This window comes from Moschus berezovskii, chromosome Y, assembly GCF_049115385.1.
Source record: "Moschus berezovskii isolate FMDL1 chromosome Y, NW_MosBer_1.0, whole genome shotgun sequence".
Taxonomy (NCBI): domain Eukaryota; kingdom Metazoa; phylum Chordata; class Mammalia; order Artiodactyla; family Moschidae; genus Moschus; species Moschus berezovskii.
The window spans coordinates 9,296,617-9,304,904 of NC_142489.1; positions in this window are offsets into that span (position 1 = coordinate 9,296,617).

The window sequence follows — 8,288 nt, forward strand, 5'->3', positions numbered from 1 at the left end:
AAACTGTTGGCATGTTTTCAACTCACCTTCATTATCAAAATATGAGCTTTCAACCTGTAGACTGGTGATGGGAAACCCCTGACACAAATTTGCCATCTCCTTCATGCCAGCATGGTTCATTTTCTCACTGCAAAATATGCACCATGAACCCTGACAACTGCATGAGATGTTATGGAACCAAATTGAAGTGGGGTTGATATTCAGTGCTGTGTTCATTTCTGCTGTATAGCAAGGTAGATTCAGTTACACATATGTATACATGTTCTTTTTCATATTTTCCCCCATGATGGTTTGCATGCCTGCTGTGTGCTCAGCCGTATCTGAGTCTCTGTGATGCTGTGGACTGGAGTCCATGGGATTCTCCGGGCAAGAACATGGAGTGGGTTGCCATGCCCTTCTCCAGGGGATCTTCCCGACCCAGGGATCGAACTCGAGTCTCCTGCATTGGCAGATGGGCTCTTTAACACTGAGCCACCAGAGAAGTCCATTATTGTCCCTCCCAGGGCTTTCAGTATAGTTCCCTGTTTATACATCCTCTATATAATTGTTTGGATGCACCAATCCCAAACTCCCAGTCCCTTCCCTGTCCCACCCCGCCCCCCAGCAGTCATTTTCTTTACTTATATCTGAGCAGAGTTTTCCTTGTAGCAGAACACACAGAACAATGTACACTTAAGTGTCCAGCTTGATGAGTTTCTACAAAATGAACAGACTTGGGTTAACACCACCACGATAAGAAGGTAGAAAGTGACTGTGTTCCCAAGAGCTTTGTTCGTGGCCATTCTGAACAGGTCAAGACAGCTCATGGCGTCTCCCCCCCAGCTCAAAGCAGAGGTTATACCGTGCTGACTGGTGTCATAGTGAATTCCTTCTGCCTGTTGTGTAACTGGGTATCATAGAGCAGAAACTCTTTGTGTGTCCCTGTGTGTGTGTGTGTGCCTGGCTGCTTCCACTCAACCTGGTGTTGATGAGATCCGTCCATGGTGTGTCCAGGTGCCAGCCGCCCATTTAGACTGCTAAAAACTAGCACTTCACTGAATATCCACACTACTGTCCTTTGAATCTTTTGTCTCTCCTTGTACTTCGGTTTTGCTTTTTGCTAGGACGTATCCCAAGGATGTGTTTTTATGAGAAAAAATGTCATGTGTACTAAAACGTAAGCGCTTGAGTTTTGGGGGAAAGTTCTGAAAACTGTTTAACAGTTTGGCTGTAAAACTCTGGTGCAGACATTTTCCTTCAGAACTTTGCAGTCAGAGCTTTATGTTTTCGAGTCCCCAGGGAAGTGATGAGACGTGTTTTTAAGAAATACTGTGTTCTCCTTCTCTCTCTTTCTAAGCTTTTCGCCTTTTAATCTCCATCCTTGTGGTTGTGGGTGTGGGTTCGTCAGAATGTGTTGTGGTTGTTGCTGTTGATTCATTTAGCTGCCTTCTTTTCTTTCTGCCCAAAAGTCACAACCATTTCTTCTCCAAATGAGTAAATTATTCTAAGATTTGATTTATGGCCTCTGTCTCCTTCTCTAGTTTCTTGATTCCCTCATCTGGAAATCCTGTGAGCCTGCTATGTTACTTCCTTCGTCTCTCCTCTGCCTCTCCAATTTACTTTCTATTTCTTTGTCATGTTGGCTCTGTGTTCTGGAATATATTTTTCATGAATTTGTTTCATTGAAGTAAAAGTTTATTTACAGTGTTCTGAAATATATTTTTTATCACTTTGTTTTATTGAAGTAAAGTTTATTTACAGTGTCATGTTAAATTCTACCATACAGCAGAAGTGACTCAGTTATACATATATTCATGTCCTTTTTCATGTCCTGGGGAGATTTACTTAGTTTTATCCGATGCATTGCACATCTGTCTTCCTCTGTGGCTTTCTGTGAAGGATCTAGTAACTATCATTCACTCTTCCAGTTTTTCAAATAACATTATGTCTCTTTCTTGTGAGTCTCCTTGAAGATGCTAATTGGGTTTTTTGAACGTGAAAGTCGCTCAGTCGTGTCTAACAGGTTGCGACCACATGGGCTATGCAGACCATGGGGTTCTCCAGACCAGAATACTGGAGTGGGTAGCCTTTCCCTTCTCTAGGGCATGTTCCCAACCCAGAGATTGAACCGAGGTCTCCCGCATTGCAGGTGGATTCTTTACCAGCTGAGCCACCAGGGAAGCCCAAGAATACTGGACTGGGTTGCCTATCCCTTCTCCAGGGGATCTTCCCGACCCAGGATCTCCTGCACTGCAGGTGGATTCTTTACCAACTGAGCTACCGTGGAATCCCTTTTAGGTTTTTAGAGGATTTTATTTCCTCTGTTATACCGATTTTGTTTTTTTTTTAAGCTTTATTTATTTACTTTTGGCTGTGCTGGGTCTTGTTTAGCCACTGGACCACCAAGGAAGCCCTCCCCGTTTTGTATGTTTTCAGTTGTTCTTGGGCATCTTGAGAACGCCTTGGGTGTATTTTCAGTCTGCTTGTTGGTTTTCCTTCCAAGCTCTGTTCCCCTGTTTCTGTTCCTGGGTAATAATTGGGTTCATTGCAGGTGGCTGCAGTGATTGCTCTTTTGCAGAGTGTGATTCCATTTCTAAGGGACTTCTGTCAAAATGTGGGAGTGACCGGTCCTGTCCACAGACACAGATTTTCCTCTGGGGGCCCCTGGAGGTCACACTGGCAGCCTCAGGATGACAGCAGAGGCAAAAGGAAAATGAGGAACCTGTGTGCATCACTCCTTGGGAAACCTTCCCTCAATTTGTTTTTCTGTGTCCGTAGAGGGACCGCGTATCACCTTGGTTTTTGTTCTTCTTCTCTTCTTGTATCCCTCAGCTGCATTAAGAGTGTCTCCGTGAAAATCTCTCACTATTTAAGAGGCAGGTCAGCAGTACTTTGCCCAGAACAGATACTGCAGCTGCTTTATAACCATACTGGGGAGAGCGGCTATCTGGTAAACCTCCATGTTCCACCTGCTCCGGCCATGATATCAGAAGCAGATTGTCTCTGGGTCCCACACACATCACATTCGAAGGTTCATTTGTCAATTTTCTGCCTGGAGAGTCTCATTTCCATTGAACAATGTTAAGTGTTCTGGGAAGTTGGTCGTACTCTTTCATCTTGACGCTTCCATGGTGCGGGCATTTGTTTATCTTTTATAACATGACTGTTACTTCAGTAACATATGAGGATGTAAATAGTCAAAGAAGTGGCTGCAGTCACCACGACCTCCTTGGTGACCCAGGGGTGCTCACACTGAAGGAGCTGTGGGTTCGAGCCCTGGTCAGGGAAAGTAGAATCCAGCATGCCAAGGCCTGGCCAAAAAAAAAATATTTTTGCAGCTTCCCTGGTGATTCAGAGGGTGAAGAGTCTGCCTGCAATGCGGGAGACCCAGGTTTGATCCCTGGGTTGGAGAGATCCCCTGGAGAAGAGAATGGCAACCCACTCCAGTATTCTTGCCTAGAGAGTTCTATGGACAGAGGAGCCTGGCAGGTGGCAGTCCGCAGGGCCACAAAGTGTCAGACTGGATTGATCGACCAACACTTTCAGTCACCATGTTGAGCCAGAAATCAAGTTACAAAGCAACTTCCATACTGGTCAGATAGATGACGTGTAGCTTCCTGAAACTCCCTTTACAAAATATGTATCCTTAAACTAGATGGTTGGAGATTATTATTTTATTTTAAAATATATATATTTTTTCTTGCTTCCCTGATAGCTTAGTTGGTAAATAATCATCTGCAATGCAGGAGACCCCAGTTTGATTCCTGGGTTGGGAAGATCTGCTAGAGAAGAGATAGGCTAGCCACTCCAGTATTCTTGCACTTTGCTGGTGGCTCAGTTGGTAAAGAATCCGTCTGCAATGCAGGAGACCTGGGTTCGATCCCTGGGTTGGGAAGATCCCCTGGAGAAGGCATAGGCTAGCCACTCCAGTATTCTTGGGCTTCCCTGGTGGCTCAGCTGATAAAGAATCCTCCTGCAGTGTGGGAGACCTGGGTTTGATCCCTGGGTTGAGTAAATCCCCTGGAGAAGAGAATGGCAACCCACTCCAGTATTCAGACTGAACTGGTCGACGAACACTTTCAGTCACCATGTTGAACCAGAAATTCCATCTGCAAGTTATAAAGCAACTTCTACATGGGTCAAATAGATGGTATATAGCTTTCTAAAATTCTCCTTACAAAATATGTATCCTTAACCTAGATGATTGAAATTTATTTTATTTTTTCATATTTTTGAAGATTTATTTTTTTTATTTGGCTGGTCCAGATCTTCGGAAAAGTAAATGGCAACACACTCCAGTGTTCTTGCCTGGAGAATCCCAGGGACGGATCTTAGCTGCAGCACACAGGCTCTTTAGCTCTGGTGTGTGGGATGCAGTTCTTCAAACAAGAGTCGAATCTGGCCCTCCTGCATTGGAGTGAAAGTCTTAACCACTGGGCCACCGGAAACCATTAAGAGAAAGTGTTAGTCACTCAGTTGTGTCTGACTCTTTGCGACCCCATGGACTGTGGTCTGCCAGGCTCCTCTGTCCGTGGGGATTCTCCAGGCAAGAATACTGGAGTGGGTTGTCATTCTCTGCTCCAGGGGATCTTCCTGACCCAGGGTTTATTTATGTGACTGAGCTGGATCATTATCAAGGCATACGGGATCTTTAGTTCCAGCCTGCAAACTCATAGGTGTGGCATGTGGGATCTAGTTCCGTGACCAGATTGAAACTTATTTTATGTCCCAGATCAACAGTGATTTAAAAATATTTAGTCAGAAGTATTTGTATTTGTTTGTTCCCAAACAAAAATTGAGCACACTGAAAAATGACCTTCTTTTTCAAAGCTGCTCAGTGTCTTCAGAAGTTTGACCTTCATTGTCTTTATATTGACTTATATTTTAGAATCAGTTATTTGACCCACCCATTGACACTGAGATTCTATATATTTCACTATTGTTTCTTTCCTTTGCTTAGTCTTTTTTTTTTTTCTGTTCTGTTTTCACCAGCCCAACTGTGCACACAGGGTATGAGTGATTATCATTTAGCGGTAAAAGATTGACCTTGTCTTTATTAGGATGCTTAAATGTTATGTGTAGTCTGATTCTGTTTCCATTAATGAGGAGACAGGTAAACCACTTCATTTGCAAGTTCTTACCCTTCCTCAACACTTAACGAATAACGTGACTTTGTCACGTGGAGCTGTTTCCCACTGTTGAATTCCTCAGTTTTGTACAGAAACTTTAAGCTAGACGAAAGGGCAGACATTTTCTCTCTAAGGTCCTTTTCTTGTTATGTTTATGAGGTTGCGTAATTCCTGATGCAAATTACTGTTTATAAAAGTGCTTTAAAATTGCATCTTATTTTACTTTTATTATTATTTTTAAATTTATTTATTTGTGGCTGTGTTGTGGAAGCAGTGAGAGACTTTATTTTGGGGGACTCCGAAATCACTGCAGATGGTGGCTGCAGCCTTGAAATTAAAAGACGCTTGCTCCTTGGAAGAAAAGCTATGAGCAACCTAGACAGCATATTAAAAGCAGAGACATTACTTTATCAACAAAGTTCTGCCTAGTCAAAGCTATGGTTTTTCCAGTAGTCATGTATGGATGTGAGAGTTGGACTATAAAGAAAACTGAGCACCAAAGAAGTGATGCTTTTGAACTGTTGTGTTGGAGAAGACTCTTGAGAGTCCCTTGGACCGCAAGGAGATCCAACCAGTCCATCCTAAAGGAAATCAGTCCTGAATATTCATTGGAAGGACTGATGCTGAAGCTGACACTCCAATACTCTGGCCACCTGATGGAGAGAGCTGACTGATTGGGAAAGACCCTGATGCTGGGAAAGATTGAAGGCCGGGGGAGAAGGGAACGACAGAGGATGAGATGGTTGGATGGCATCAATGACATGATGGACATGAGTTTGAGCATGCTCCAGGAGATGGTGATGGACAGGCAGGCCTGGCGTCCCGCAGTCCACAGGATCGCAGAGCTGGACACCACTGAGCAACTGAACTGAAATGAACCGAACTGTGCTGGGTATCTGCTGCTGCACATGGGTTTTCTCTAGTTCAGGGTCGCAGGCTTCTTGTTGCAGAGAAGAGGCTGTAGGCCGTTTGGACTTCAGTAGTTGCAGTCCCCAGGCTCTAAAACACACTCAAAAGCATGGCTTTTCAGCACAGGCTTAGTTGCTCCTTGGCTTCTGGGATCTTCCAGGACCAGTTATCGAACCTGTGTCTCCTGCTTTGGCAGGCAAGATTCTTTACTGTTGAGCCACCAAGAATGCCCACATTTCATTTTTATAGCACCGCCCCTTAGAACATTTCACCCAAAAAAAAAAAGACAAATTCCGGACACCACTCAATTGATGACAGTTTCTTAGAAGTTGGATTATTTCAGTAGGAAAAACATTCTTTAAGTGTTCCATCACTGAGGCACATTCTGAATCCATTTGACCCAGAATCTCAACGGTTGAAGTTTTAATCACCAGTGGGTTTTCAGCATTTAAATGTAGCTTTTGCCAACTAACAGTGCTGGCAGAAAAAACAGTTCACTCAAATCATGAATTTCTTGAATTAGCTCATCTAGCAAAGAAGAGAACAAATCTATTTTGAACTGAAGTGATAGCATCATTTGGATTAGAGACTAATGAGTTAGAAGCCTACCTGTTTCTACTTTCAGCTGGGAGGAGAAAGAGTTGGTGGTCAAACCCACTGAACAGGAATTAAGTGTTTTGTGCTGTAGAGTGAGGCTTCCCCAATGGCTCAATGGGAAAAGAACCTTCCTGCCAATGCAAGAGATGCAGGAGACACAGGTGGATCCCTGGATAGGAAGGATTTCCCAGAGAAAGAAATGGCAACTCATTCCAGTTTTCTTGCCTGGAAAACCCCACAGACAGAGGAGCCTGCCAGGCTATAGTCCATTGGGGTCACTAGGAGTTGGACACAAATGAGTGGATTCACACACACCTAGGGTGAGGGGTGAAGAAACCCATTCTAGTATGGATAAAGATGATTCCAACTCGATTCTCCAGTGTGGTGGGATTAATGATGGAATCACCTGCTCAATCCTAGAACGTTAAAGTGTTGTTTGCTCAGCCATGCCCAACTCTTTGCGACTCTGTGCTTTATGCATGGGATTCTCCAGGCAAGAATACTGGAGTGGGTTGCCATTTCCTTCTCCAAGGGAATCTTCCTCACCCAGGGATTGAGCCCGGGTCTCCTGCACGGCAGATAAATTCTTGACCATCTGAGCTCAATCCTAAGAGCTCATTCAAAGAATTTACAAGTCATGAGAGTTCCCTGGTGGTCCAGTGGCTAAGATTCTGAGCTCCCAATGCAGGGGGCTCCTGGTTTGATCCCTGATCGTGGAACTAGATCCTGCTTGTGGCAGCAAAGATCCCAAATAAAGAATTTTTAAAAGAGATTCACAAGTCATATGTGTTTCTGGATTCTCTTTATCATTAGAATTCTCATTTATATTACTTCACTCCTTATTAGAACCTCAATCAAGACAATCTCCTGAGCCTAGTTCTGTATCTTGGCATTGAAAATTCCAAGTGATATTTTAAAATCCCCCTTAAAGTCTGAATTGCGGAAAATTACAGTAATACAAACACATTTTCATGGCGAGATGCTTGCTGCCGTAGACTCATCTGTCACATTTAAGACCTGCTCGAGAGACAATCTGACGGTGGGTAAATGGAATTGCTGTCCCCGTTTTGAGCAGTGCCATCAATAGTTAGTTAAAAATCATGCTTTATCATTTTTGGAATCAATAATTTCATATTATTCCAGTATACAGGCCAGTTCTTGATCAACAATTCTATTGAACCTCTGGAATTTCACATGAAATAATATATATATTTTTAAATCTTAATGTTTAAAGGAGATGTCTGAAAGCCTAGTGTTATAAATCAAGTTGCTGGGTGACCTGGGATATCTTATTCTTCAACTGATATTTTGTGTCTTAATACATCCTTCTGTGGAAACAAATCTTGAGAATACTAAGGAGGCTTCAAGTTTTCAGAAACTACAGTTGCATGGGAAAAATGGATTTTTTTTCTGAATTTTCCTCTTAAGAAGCAATGTGAGTTGTCAATATCACAGGGTAACAAATAGCCTGGTCTATTCAATGAAGAAAATTTATGTTTCCTATATTACGAAACTGGTTCAGGCACAGTCTCAGGAGTATGCTTTGCATTTGGATAAGGGGAAGAACACAAAGATTTCAAAGAGAAGCGCACTCTGAATAAACCAGGCCCTCCCAGGAGCTGCTAGCTGTAAAGAATCTGCCTTGCCAATGAAGGAGACGCAAGATACAAGGGT